The sequence below is a fragment of the Gopherus flavomarginatus genome, chromosome 25 (assembly GCF_025201925.1).
Source record: "Gopherus flavomarginatus isolate rGopFla2 chromosome 25, rGopFla2.mat.asm, whole genome shotgun sequence".
Classification (NCBI taxonomy): Eukaryota; Metazoa; Chordata; order Testudines; family Testudinidae; genus Gopherus; species Gopherus flavomarginatus.
Window position 1 is genome coordinate 11,517,306 of NC_066641.1, and position 13,678 is coordinate 11,530,983.

Genomic DNA, 13,678 nt, shown 5'->3' on the forward strand with positions numbered 1-13,678 from the left:
CCCACATTCATTTTCTGACCAACCGTGGAGAAACCGCGCCATATTGCTCCAACATCTCAGTTCCTAAGACACCCCCCCCCCCGCCACCCACGTCCATGCGCCCTTGGGCAGGACTCGCGCGCCTACAATGTGGCATCCCGGGTGGGGTAGTTCCTGGGGGCTCTGGGGGGGGAGGGGGAGGGCTTGGCAGGGTGCTGTCAAAGCCGGTTCCCTCTCCCCAGACCCCCGTCTCCCTTGCCCCCCACACATCGGGGCAGCCCCCGCCCGGCTGCCAGCCTCCCTGCGTCGGGGCCAAAGAAAAGCGGTGGGGGGGGGGGAGAAAAGGGATCCAAAAAGTTAGGCATGCCAACTGGAGAGAGAGAAGGGGGCTGCCAAGAGCCAGCCGCCGGAGAAAGAAGCCAAGAGAGCGGGCACGGGGGAGCAGACACCCTCCCCGGCTGGGGGAGAGAGTGGAGATGTTGGGGGAGGGGGGTGAACTGCCATGTCTGGGGGGGGGAGGGGATCTCATGCAAATTCCGCCCCCCCTCCGGACCCTGCCAGAAAACCAGCAGCAGCAGCACAAAGAGAAAGATAGGAAGCCAGGCAGGAGATGGATACCAAATAAACCGATCGGCCATCTTGAAAGCAGAGAGAGAGCGGAAAAATAGAAAAGGAAAGAAGAAAAACCACCCCCCGAAAGACAGAAGATGTCACAGAAGCTGAGGCAGGGAGCTCGCAGCCTGGACCGCAGACTCGAGTCCTTCCCTGGAGGGGGGCGGGAGGGAGAGATCTATTCCCTCCCCCTCCACCCCCCAACACCCCACAGAGCAAAAGGGATTGTAGGGGGAGGTGTGTCCCTACCTGATCCCGGATCTTTTCGGGGGAGGGGGGGCGAGCAGGGTTGGGAAAACAGCGAGCTCCCCCAAACCCCCCCTTTCTCTCCTTTTCTTTTCTTTTTTGTGCCAAAGCGTCGGAGCTGGAAGAAACGCGTCTGTGTAGCTGCTGATGGGATCTCATGGGGGGGGGGCACAAAATGGCTTTTTTCCCTTCCAGACAAGAGAGTGGCCCCGCCCCCTTTGCCTCACGTGATCTCATTCCTTTAGGGTGTTTGCAAAGGGGCTGAGGTGCAAGGAGGGGGAGACAAAAACAGAGATTCGTCCCCCCCCCAGGCATCCGCCCCCCGGAGCATCCTGACAATACAGAATCAGCAGCATCCGCCGGCGCAAACCCCTCCCCAGGGACACAACCGCAGTCGCGAAACCTGGGGAAGCTACGAAACATGAGGTTCCAGTCGGAACAAAAGCAGCTCCGCTCTTCCCTCCATGGGGGGAGAAAAAAAAGAGGGGCAGGGGACTGGCAATCAATGGGACTCATAAGCGGGAAGAAATCGGTGGGAGGGAGGGGTCGATGAGGAGACCCGGCCCTTCTGCTCCCCCGGATTTTGCCGTTCATGTCTGGGGAAGGTGAAAAAAAAAATAGCAGATGATCCAGTGTCGTAGCAAGTTATGTTCTGTTTCGTTACAGTCTCGAAGCAAACGATTTTTTTTCTTTCTTCTTTTTTTTTTCTGCGCCAGGAAAATTATCTGCGTTTGTGTATATATATTTCCCCCCCCTTCGCTCTCCGCTTTGTATCCATTTACAGAGCAGCCAGGCATAGCTTAGAGTGCACCATGAAGAGAAATGGATTTAAAAGGCGCTGACATATCCTAGAAGGCAGAGACACGGGGATATTCCAGATTGTCCAGTTCTGCACACACACACACACGTCTTTATTCTCCCTCCCACACGACTGTTGCGGTCTCTCTTAAAACAAAAATCAAGGCTCACAAATAAAAAGAATCAATTCAAATGAAGCAAAGAAGCCAGGGATGAAATGAGACAATTTGAGGGATTCGTTATGAAAGGATGTGGCTTTATTCCGTCCACACACACCCCCGCCTCCGAACATTTTGATTCAAACCCAACACATTAAGTTCCAAGCACAGCCCCGCTGTAGACAACTTGGCGTGATTTCTCCGGAGACTATCTCCGCTGAAGTTTGAGAACGTCCAGCCTTCAGAGACAAATAACCCTTCTCCTTCTCTGCTTTTGTTTTTAAATCACAGAGGCAGGACTTCAGATTCCCCCCCCCCCACCGCCCCGTGCCCCTTTTCACTGCCCCTTTATAATTCTTACAAGCACGCGACCATCCCTACATTCGATACCAGATTTTCAAATATTCCCACTCGCTTCGGTTTGTTAGATCTGCCTCGTGGTGGGTTTTCTAAAGACCTCTCCTCTTCCTTTCATTTCCTCCTTTGCCAAAGGGAGCGAGGGGGAGCGAGTGACTTCGACCTGCCTTGTCAATTTCATTCCCACCCCTGCTTGCGCCTCAAGCCGTCGGGGTCAGTTTTAGCCTTGTTCTGTGCCTCGTGTCTTCATTGACAGGAGCGCGAAGTGACTGTACGTGTGTTGGGGTTTTAAAGGAAGGCGCGAGGCGAAGGGCAGAACCGAATCAAGCTCCAGAATTACACACACTCCCAAAGATGTAGACACATAGCACGTGTCGGCGATATGTATTTAAACCCGCAAACATAAGTGCCTGTGAAGACCAGGATACCCCCTTTCAGCCTATTTTCTTGCTACATTTTTACGGGATTCCCACTGCATCAAAAAGTGTCACTTGCCCCTGTTTACCGGCTCTAGATTTCCCATGGTTATCTGCCGCTCCCCGGCAGTGACTCCCGTGCTGTCAGATGGGGTGTTTGGTTTTCGATCTGAAACCAGAAGGCATCATCGGTTTCTATTCTGCAGCTGTAATCAGCGGAAGTTTGGTGTGAGGAGGCGCCAAACGCTGGCTAAATGTATTTCTGGGCCTTGTGGTAACTTTATCTTGCCTCTTAAAACCTCAAAAGTTCTCTCTGGTGTTCCTTTTTTATTTTTTTTTTTCATTTGGGCAGCCAGGTTTTCTGTTGCTGATGTTGATCGAGTCTCTTCTGCACTTCAAGGTGCTCTCAGGCAGGAGAAGACTTTAAAAAAGAAACGCAGCCAAAAGAGGGGAAAAAAAGTGGGAGGAAGGAAAAATTGATTCGTTCAGGGGAGGATATTTCCAAGAGGCAATGAAGCCACACTCATAAAGTGATTGCAATCAGCAGGGACTTCTTTTGCCTAAGTGGACACTGGCCAAAAGCAAAAATTCAGAAAATAACGCCTAACCCCCCCCCAAACTCCTCTCCCCACGACTCCTGAAAAAAAAAAAGAAATTGACAAGAGTACATTTTAACATTTTACGAGCTGGAAAGTTTTTGTTGGCAAAGTTAGAAGGACACGTCCCGATTGATTGCAGAATCTAGCACCACAATCTAGCATTGTGTCCTTTTCCTGAACATATTCTGGACCAGAAAGTACTTCGGAATAAAACTCATATTTTTTTTAATTAAGGTCAGTTCCATAACAAAGGATTTTTTTTCTGGTTGGCCAAACCCACCAGATTAGTGACTTGCATAGAATTATACATTTGTTGCTAACTCTTTAACAAGCTTTATAATCTAAAAGTAACTGGTTCACACCTACTTTATTTCTTTCTCGCGTGTTTTTACTTATGACAGAGAGAAATAATATGCTGAGGCAACAATTATCTCAAAACAGTATCTAACCTACTTTAGCCTACAGCTTCTACTTTCTTTATCTTGAAAAGGGGGGAAATATAACTCATTTGTCAAATTAGCCCCGGTACAAATAATCATGGCATGGCACCTGATCAGTGGGATGGATTTTTTGTAGGATCTTTGTAAGGGAATTTACATATTGACGTCACAGGCGTTTAGGGAGAGGAAGAGGAAGCTAGTGCCAGCATCAATATGACCTTTTAATAAGCAAGCTAAATGGAAATCTATTGTGATCAGTCCTCTGTGTCAGATCCGTAGTATGCACTGTTCATTTCTCTTATTTTATGTGTGAAATTTATCATTGGTTTGCAGGTCTGGTCGTTAGATTCATCGGTGTTATCTTTTAAGCTCTGATGGGTGACCTAAAGGAAAGGTGCTTTTTCCCTCTCCTCAGTTTTATCTTGCATTTGTCTAACTAATGAGACCAACAAGCCAATGCATCTCTCTCTCGCCCTTTACATATTTATATGTGCAGCTCACTACAGAAGAGAACACTTTTTTGCTCACAGGACCGCAGAAAGTTAGCGGATTCTCCCCCCGCCCCCCACAAACAAAGACACCGTAGGTTATTTTTTTAGCATTAATCTTTTGTGGGATTGAGGGAAAAAAAACAAGGTATGCAACAACCTGGCGTCTGCTGTAAGCACCTTTTATTACTGTCATTAGTATGGGGGGGAGAGAGGAAAATCATGTTCGTCTCTAGGGGTTGCCAGAATAGAAACGTGCGGAAAAAGATACAGATCTCGTCATATTCACTTTCTCGGCTGTGTCTAACAGCCGCTTCCCCAGGCGCACACCCCCGCTGGCACAAGCGCCCATGACTTTGAAATCTGTGCTGGTTTCATTACTGGGCTACAGGGACCCTGCAAATACCACCCCACCGCGCCTTGAGATCACTCAGCACTGGGCTTGCCCGCCACGTGCGTCGTCCACGTGCAAGCGGCTTGGTGCACCCACCTGACCTGCATGCAAAGCAGCCCCTGGGCTGCAATTTAAAGCCACAGGCGCTACCGCGGATATTCGCTCTCTCGGAACATATCGAGTTGTAACTTTGGATCGTGCACCCTGGAGTCCACAGACACACATTACACAACGCGCTCTCTCTCCACACGCACACGCAGGCTGCTTGTTGGCGCCAGGGGCTGGAGATAGAAAAGCGAGACAATAAAACCCTAACTGTGTGATTTATTGTTCACAGCCTGCCCGGGCTACAGAAAACTGCTTCCTTTTGCCTCGCTGGATGGTTCCCCGAGAGCTCTGGCCAAAGCTGTGTCTGGTTTTTATTAATTATTATTATAATATAGAGACTTGAGGCTCTGGGTCTTCCTCATCAGTTGTTGCCTGTCTGGGCTCATCCCTCCATCCCCATCGATGGCTGGTGGGGAAATGGAGGAGGCTCTGGGAGGTCTTAGCCGAGTCAGCTCTTGAGTCCAGGGAAATAGCTGGTGTGTGGTGGAGTCCCGCGTGTGTGTTGGGGAGGGGGTTGTAATTCGGAGGCTCCATGGGATTCAGTCGGGCTCTGGTTACAATGAAATGCCTTGATTGGCCGTTATCTCAATTAGCAGCCCCGCCACAATTAGCAAAACATAACACGGTATTTAATCGGGCTTTAGAGTGCTCGGTTCCTTACAAGCACAGACCGCGGTGGTTGTTTGGCGTTCGGGTGAGGGGTCCCCGCTGGGGAGGGGAACCGAATAGAAATCGGTTCAAAGGAAAGATCCGGAGATGGCTCAGGAAGGAAAGCAGTCTGCGGGAGGCGCCAGGCTTGGGGCAGACCCATCCCCAAGAGACCCGAATTTCCCTGCACTTGTTGCAGTTTGATTTCAAACAACACAGTTTTTAGGACGGGGCAGTAGGTACCTCACGGGCTGCACAGGGAGGCAGATCCTGAGCTAGTGTAAACGGGCGTAACATTTTTTTCTTACCCGCTGAGGATCTAGCCAAAGGTTGCTTTGTATGTTAGTAGTGAATCTCTCTCTCTCTCTCTCTCCACCCCCATCTATCTTTCTTTCTTTTCTTTCCTAACATTGCTAAATGGATTAATTTCCCCTCATATGGGAACTGTCTGTTCTCGCTCTCTCTCTCTCATAGATTAAATTACATCCACATAGTATAAATCGCTCGGGATAAAATATCTTTTCAAAGGGAGATTTGTAAGAGGGTTGCGTTCAGACTGCACCAGACCCAGTCAGAGGCAGCAGACTCCCACATCTGCCCGTTCCCCTCCTGCTCTCTGGGGTGCTGTGCGCCCAGAATCCTGAGGGCATTGGTCAACAACGCGAGTCGTTTTTTAAATAGTTTGCTAATTTCTTAACTCCATCCATACTTCGGAGAGGTGCTAAGATCCCCAGATCTCTCATCTCCCCCCCCCCAACACCTTCCCTCGCCATACACAGAGACCCTAGGCACAGGAAAGAAGCCAAGAACTAAGGTTTTAGTCTCGATACTGCTGGCCACGTAATTTTTCCCCAGTTTGAGGAGCTGGTGCCCTGAAATGGGAAGCTGCACGTAAAGCAACTCTGCGATGTCTTCTTCCAGGGAAAGGTGCTGGGATGGGATGCGTGGGGGAGAGAGAGAGAGATCTGCAAAAGGCATTTGGCCAGCTCCTGGGAAGTATGAAAGTCCGCGAAGAGAAGCAGGAGCAGCGGGACAAAGGGGTGGTTGGTTGCCCCAACCCTGAACTTTCCACTGAGGCAAACCTGCCAGTGCCTTCCCTGGAGAACCTCAGCGGGTGAGAACAAGGAGGCGGGGCCCAGAGAGTTTGTATGAAATAAACAAATTCAATGAAATAAACAAGCAAGGAAATAAACATCAAAACATCGTAGCTAGGTGACAGCTTTTTTCCCCCTCTGCTGTCACTCTGAAAACAGGGGTCGGAGGCTGGTGGGAGGGAGCGGGGAGTCAGAGGAGAGATGGGGAGGCTAACGATACTGTTTTCCCTTGTTGCCTCTACGAATATTTCATAGAGCAGAGCTGTATCTGGGTGTACACAAACCTGTGTCCGTCATATATAAATATACAGGCGCTATCCCACAGTCCTGAACATACCACGCAGGCACATTCCTTACCTCTTGCTAAAGCGACTTAAGTATCAACTCCCCATTTTATAGGCAGTGGTTTGTTTTTTTCTTTCTTTACCGACCTAGTTAAACCGGTTAGATGATAGTTCTAAACCAGGATACACGTGGGGACAGGAAACACATCACAACGCTGTCGCCCCATAACGTTGTTTAAGGGCATCCTGCTTTAACGATAGGGCTGTTTGGAAACAGATTCGTGTACAGCTGAGCATGGGGCAGTTTGAGTTAAAGCTTTGCCTGGGATCCTTGCCGATACACGGTCTTTGGAGTCTACTTTCTGGATGGTGTGATACTTTTTAAAAAGATTCTAAAGCTTATGCTCAAATAAATGTGTTAGTCTCTAAGGTGCCACGAGTCCTTCTGTTCTTTTTTCCTTGAGAACAGATATTTCCCTGTGCAGTCCGGATGTTTAACACATACACATGTACTACCCAGCCCCGTCTGATTTTGATTCAAGCCCACACTACAGATCCGCCCACAATGCACCTGGGCTCAGCCTGCAAACATCAAGAAAATCAGCGAGACAGACAGGAAATCCCAGATTCAGGCAAAAGCTGGCTGGCTTGGAAAGCTGGCTGGCTTTGCGTGGGGGACAGGACATGAGCACCGGGAGGGTGGCGTCACAGGTCAGCCTGAGTCCTCTCCACGTGGCCTCTGCGCACGATGCTCCACTTCTCATGTTCTAGGTTTTTTAGGGCAACAGCTGCTTGTTCAGGAGGCAAATTGAAATCAAGCAATCGCCCAATGTGCAAATGTCCGGGCCAGATCCTGCTCCCATTGAAGTAAATGACAAAACCCTCGCTGGCTTCAATGAGTGCAGGATCGAGGCCCTCTTTCTTCTGGACCCATGACTCCAAACGGGAAATGAAAACCTTCTCAGTGGCTTATTCCGAACCCAATGGGGTGTTATACCAGCTGCTTTGGAGACTGTCCCCCTGGCAGGGTTCACCATTTGACAAGGGAACGAAACCCTAATGACTCTTTTAAAAAGTCTTACGGAAAACACAGAGATAAAATGAAAAACAGGAGTTTCCTGATCTGGTGACATAAATTTTTAAAATCTCTCTCTCTCTCTCTCTCACACACACACACACACACACACACACACACACACACACACACACACCCCTGTCTCTCTCCGTTACACACATATCCACATACAGTCGCGAGGCCAGATCTCAAAGTCACTGGCATCTGCAGGTGGCCTGCTGCGAAATGGATTAAGAATCCATTCAAGCCAGTCCTTCCTCCTAAGAGGCTGGTAGGGTCCCACTCAGTTGCCAACTCGACATTTTTGGTGGCTTCTGGCAAGTCGGGCTCATCGATCTATTCACATCACTGCAAACTGGCAGAGACAACCTGGAAGGAAAGTCACCCACCCAGCCAGTCTCCTTGTTAATGCTCTCCTCCAGCTTCTGAATAGCCATCATCTTCCAGGAAGCTGAGGGATGTGGGTGTGATCTCATCTAATCCAGTTTGAGGGACAAATAGATAGAACTAGACAATGATATAAACACGTTTCATACACGTGTGTTTATATATAATCATCTCATTATACCTATTCACGTATCAAAGTTTACAGATGTATCTTCAAGCTTCCTTGGTTGCTTTCATTGGTGCTGGTATATATTATATATTGTATTTTGTATCTAGCACATTATTATATACACACACATATAGAAAGAGTGTGTGTGTGTGTTTCTGTGTCTGTGTCCACACACACATCATAACTATCCATTTATCTATGCACACACAAGTTAAACATATTGTCTGATGTAATCTGAGCTAGCTTTCTGTATAGGCATATATATAGCTAGATAATGTTATATACACAGATACATAAACTTGATGTGTGTGTACTTAGATAAATGTGACATGTGATATGTGTTTATATGATATACGCATGATATATAGAAAGGGTGAGTGTGTATATACATTATACATATTTATCTGTACACATATATCATATCTATCTATACACACCACGTATATGTATCTGTGTATACAACATTATCTAGCTCTATATCTGTCTACACAGAAAGCAAGATCAGATTACATGAGACACAACTATATTTATAATGTCCACTTACACACATTTTTGTCTATTTATGTTCATAATTGTTTTCCAATCCAGTCTAGCTAGATGGACAAATAGCTACAATTAGACAATTACATGAATATATGTTACAACATGTCTGCTTGTCTATAATCATCTCGCTATACCTATGCACACACAAATGTTTGCAGGTGGATAGTCAAGATTCTCAGTTGCTTTCATTGATGTCTACAATATATAGTACATTATTATATACACACACATATATAGAAAAGGAACGTGTGTGTACATCATATGTATGTATCTATCTATCAAACATATATTTATCTAAGTACACACACATCAGGTTTATGTATCTGTGTATATAACACCATCTAGCTATTTATTTGTCTATACAGAAAACTAGCTCAGATTACACGAGACACAATATATTTAACACATCTTTGTGTATCTATATGCATCATTTTTGCCTATCTCCCCCCTCCCCCCCCAACTAATTCCTGTTGTGGCTCTGTCACTCACTAAAAAACATCATAAATTAGCAGAACTGCTTTTTGTCCGGTTTCCTAATCTCTCTGCCCAGGATTCCCCTATTTGCTGGCAAAATGCGCATTCAAACGCAGGAGCCCATTGGCTGAATTTAGATCGCGGATGCAGCCTTCCGCCCAATCAGGGTCCAAGAGCCGGCACCTCTTGGAAGCGACGCTTCCTCTTACTAAATATGGCTCTGTTTTTGCAAGGCGAGTGGCTGCTGCTTCTCTGCTTTGTTCCTCGCTCGTGCTGCCTGCTGGCTGAAAAGGAAGAACGTGTGAATTTAAAAAACAGCCCATTAAGGTGGATAGTAAGAGGCGGGTATATTTGATCTCTCTCTTAATTTGGGAGGGAAACAACAAGGCCAATGCATGAAGAATTAATGACTTCGATGCTTCAGCTATCAGAAGCAAGCGAAACCACCGGAGATCCTTCCTCAGACTTTCCCACCGAGTCTCAAAGAGTCCAATACCGTCAAGGGGTCTCATTCATGAGCTTTGAGGAGACTTTCTTAATGGGGTGTGTGATGGGAGGAGTGGGGGGTATGGTGGTGTGTTGTGTGGGATTTTGTGTGTGTGTTTGTGTTTCTGTGTTCTGTGTGTATATTTCTGTGTCTGCGTGAGACGTTTTGTGTACGTTTGGGCGTGTGTTTTATGGGCTGTCTAGCAGAGTCGATTATTTGTGTGCGTTGATGTTTGATGTGCGTCTGTGTCCTTGTGAGTGTCCGCGTTCAATTGTTCAAGGTTCTCGCAGGAATTAGTTTTCAAGGATTGTCTCGGAAATATTTGCCATACGGTCTCCAGGATGAGCATCGGGCCATTTCTTTCATATCCTGTTTACCACAAGGAGGAGGAGAATATGCCAATTTATCTGAGACAGATTCTTCCAGCTTTCCTTACAGTGCTCCGGAATGACACTGGTATGAGAGAAGACAAGATTTGGATTTGCCCCTAGTCTGATCTGCGGAAAGAGGGCTACTAACACCGTGGCAACAAACGCTAGAATTGAAATCGTGACCCACTGAAGTCAGTGGGAGATTTTCCCACTTACTTAACCGGTGCATGGATTTCACTCAACCTGGAGGGGTGTGTGTAAATGACAGAGAGATCTGGTTCCTCATAGGAGCAAGAGATCATTCACCTTGTCCCATCTCCCTCTTGTATCTACAAATAATTATTCTGTCAACTCAATTTTAAATAAACCTTTGTTATTTGCATCTATATCGCATTTCCCATTCTGTATGGGGAAAAATCATGCATTCTGTATACTTCCTTAATCGTGCGTGTGTGTTTATTTAATTGGAAAAATATTTGAATGTACTTATATCTCTTCCCTGATCTCCCTCTAGCCGCTCCCTCTGGATAGAACAGAATCTACTTGATAAATAAAAAGGCTCTTAATTGTGTTTAATTAGGGGCTTAATTTCTCAGTTCATATCCAGGCAAAATTCCGCGGGAGTTTTTCTCTGAATCAGGATTTCAGGATCGGGCCCGTAATATGTTTCAGTCAGTACGGCATCTGGGTAAGGTTCCAGGAGCAGGCGAATTGAAAGAGAAATAAATCCGTATATAAGAAAGCAACGAGGTCAAAATTACTCTAAATAGGCAGCAACATACTCAGGAAATAAAGCCCAGATGAAAAAATGGATCTGTCATCTCGTGTTATTGCAGCCTGTCTCCCAGAGTGAGTTATCCAGGTAGACAGATAGGTGTGTGTGTGTGTCTGCTCTGAGCACATAAACACATTTTCCACATGCTGTCTAAAGCCCCGATTCTGCAAACCTTTACGCACGTGCTAAAGTTTACCGCTGCGAGTAAAGTTAAGCACTTGCTTAAGTGTGCAAACATGGATCTGAGCCTAAATCCCATGTGCCAATCCCATTCTGCAATCAGGATCCACACTAAAGGCACCAGGAGAATCCAAAGGTAGCACAATGGAGGTACACGCATTGCTTTCTACTTTTTTCATTTTTTTTAAATTTCACCCTCTCTCTGAAATTAAAAATTGGCTGAGGAATAACTAAGCGCGGGCGCAGGCAAAGCGCATTTGATAGGAAACACGCGCCATTCGTCTCGAGGCCACGGGGCTGTTCACTCCTCTCGGGCCCTGGTCGAATGGGAAACGGATGCTCTGCAGAAGCCTCCTGCTAGGAAAATATACAGAGCAATTCTAAAGGGTGAATCAAAGAGGTGCTTTGTACGTGCGCACGCTGTGTGCCTAGCAAGCTATCCATGCCCACAGACATGGACATATCTGTTATGGAATCTATCTAGTCCACTGCGGATATGTCCATAGACACGTGGATGGAAGGACAGATCGATCTAAAACTGATATTGGCCCTGAGCTCCTGAGTTGCAAATAAAATACTGCAACTCAAATGAGTATGAATTAGATGAACCAAAGAACGGTAGTTTGTGTTGCTTGGTTCACACACACCCGTGTAATTTGCATCTAGAGAACACAGGAGTTGTTGCTAATCTTAATCAGATCTTAATCTTAATTAATCTTTAATAGATCGCTATAGATATAAGGACATGTAAAACAGATCTTCGGTCAAATAATCAGCTCTCTGTGCGTGTTGAAGAACTTAGCTGGGAGTATAGAAATATGAATATTTTTTCTCCTTCTATATATGTGTGTTTGTATATATGTGGTAATATAAGTATCTACTTACATACACATCTCTATCGGTCTGTCTAGCTATCTGTAGCTATGCATACATGTCTTATTTATGTGTGTGTGGATTGAGAGTGGATAAGATTGATTATGACAGATCAGCAGCAATCTCTGTATTGGAAATGTTAGCAACTATTTTTAAACAAACTTGTTAAACAACTTGTCTCCAGGCGACTTAGAGTTCTTAAACTAGGGCGCAATTATGCATTTCTGTGCAATGGTCTGCTCAGAAACTGTCCAATGGAACCATGAAAATCAAGCAGCCTTCATCTGGCAGGTAACGGGAGAGACCGTCCCCATGTAGAGTTCTGAGGTATTGAAAGCAAAGGGATTTTTCCTTTGACTTCAATGGGAACAGGCTTTAAGCACCAAACGTGCATTTAAATTGCCTCTAATTCTACTCAATCTTCCCACGGTAAGAAAAAAAATAAAACTTGCAGAATGGCAGCAAGGAAAAACGCGAGCCTGTGGGGTTACTTGTCTTACACAGGGATAGTCAATGATGTGCCATGGATTTTTGTTGGTTTGATAAGGAGCAGCGGTGAGATGAGTGTGCTTATGCTAATACAAAACAACAAAAGGCTGGTTTCTATTCAGAGTGTTGAAATGTCACACCTACGCTGCAGACCTGAAATATGCCCAGGGAGGCGAATGCCCTGCACTGTATAACTGGAGAGTGACCCCCCGTTTAAACAGGAAAATCAGAGGATTCTAGAATTAACCGAATTAACCACCAGGCCAGTCCTTTGTCTTGAAGGGGAGCTGAGCTTGATTAAAAATCGCACAAACTGGCCCATCCTCAGGACTGAGGGTATCTAGTTGTTCCAGGAATGAGGTTAGATGGACAAGAGCGTTGTTATGTCTAACTGAATGTGTGTAAGGGGAATCAAAACAAATCTTGATTTTTCTTATTTACAAATCGAATCCACCCCTCCCCCGGGTACCAGCCGTACGAACCCAAACGGCAGCGGCTTTTTAAGACCGCATCTCTGTTATCGTGACCCAATTCGCGGAATAATTCCATGCCTCAGTTTCCCCTCTCAGCCTAATGGAGATTATACTACTTCCCCGTCTCAAAAGAAGCGCTGTGAGGCTTAGCCAATTAATCCTTATCAGGAGCTTGGAGGATGAAAAGTGTCATATTAGTATTGAGAATGACTAGATTTTTTTTTAAATATTTATTCATCATTTTTCTGTTCTGAGCTCTAGTTTGCAGAGGGTCACCACAAGTTATTTTGGATTTAGTAGAAGTCTACAACCCAGAACCACAATTTTTTTTGTACACAATATGGAGAAAACTTGCTGAGTATGTGACAGGTTTCAGACTGGTCCCTCTTTCACAACGGAATTTGGTGGCCCATTACATCATAATTTGCCATTGATTTTATTTAAAGGGTTGTGGCCTGCAGGACAGAGTCCAGAGTCCTATTTTTTCAAGTTCTCATCACCCACCGTTGAGGGGTCAGATTTTCAAAGCAGCTCAACTCTTACTTAGGGCCTGATTCTCAACAACATTCAGGCCCCAATGAACTGAGCTCTTCAAAAACGGGTGCTTAAACAACTGAGCTCTTCTGAAAATCAGGTCCCATGGAATTAGCTCTTCTTACTCCCAAAACATCAGTGAGCTCTGTTTTAAGGACGCTTCTCTCCTGAAGCGCCTGCTTTGGTGTGCTCACTAATATTTTGACCCCGAGGACTAGCCAAGATCC

General features: G+C 46.0%; 2 protein-coding genes across 4 annotated transcripts in view; one reads left to right on the forward strand and one right to left on the reverse strand.

The window, feature by feature from the left end:
• Positions 1-1,018, reverse strand: part of PCGF2 (polycomb group ring finger 2) — a 38,207-nt gene extending 37,189 nt beyond the window's left edge. For all 3 annotated transcript variants that reach the window (XR_007771541.1, XM_050935279.1, XM_050935278.1), the window contains exon 1: positions 841-1,018. The gene's annotated coding sequence lies outside the window, so the exon portion shown is untranslated. The remainder of the gene's footprint in view (positions 1-840) is intronic.
• Positions 1-13,678, forward strand: part of CISD3 (CDGSH iron sulfur domain 3) — a 156,261-nt gene that overhangs the window by 55,665 nt on the left and 86,918 nt on the right. The gene's annotated exons all lie outside the window — the stretch shown is intronic.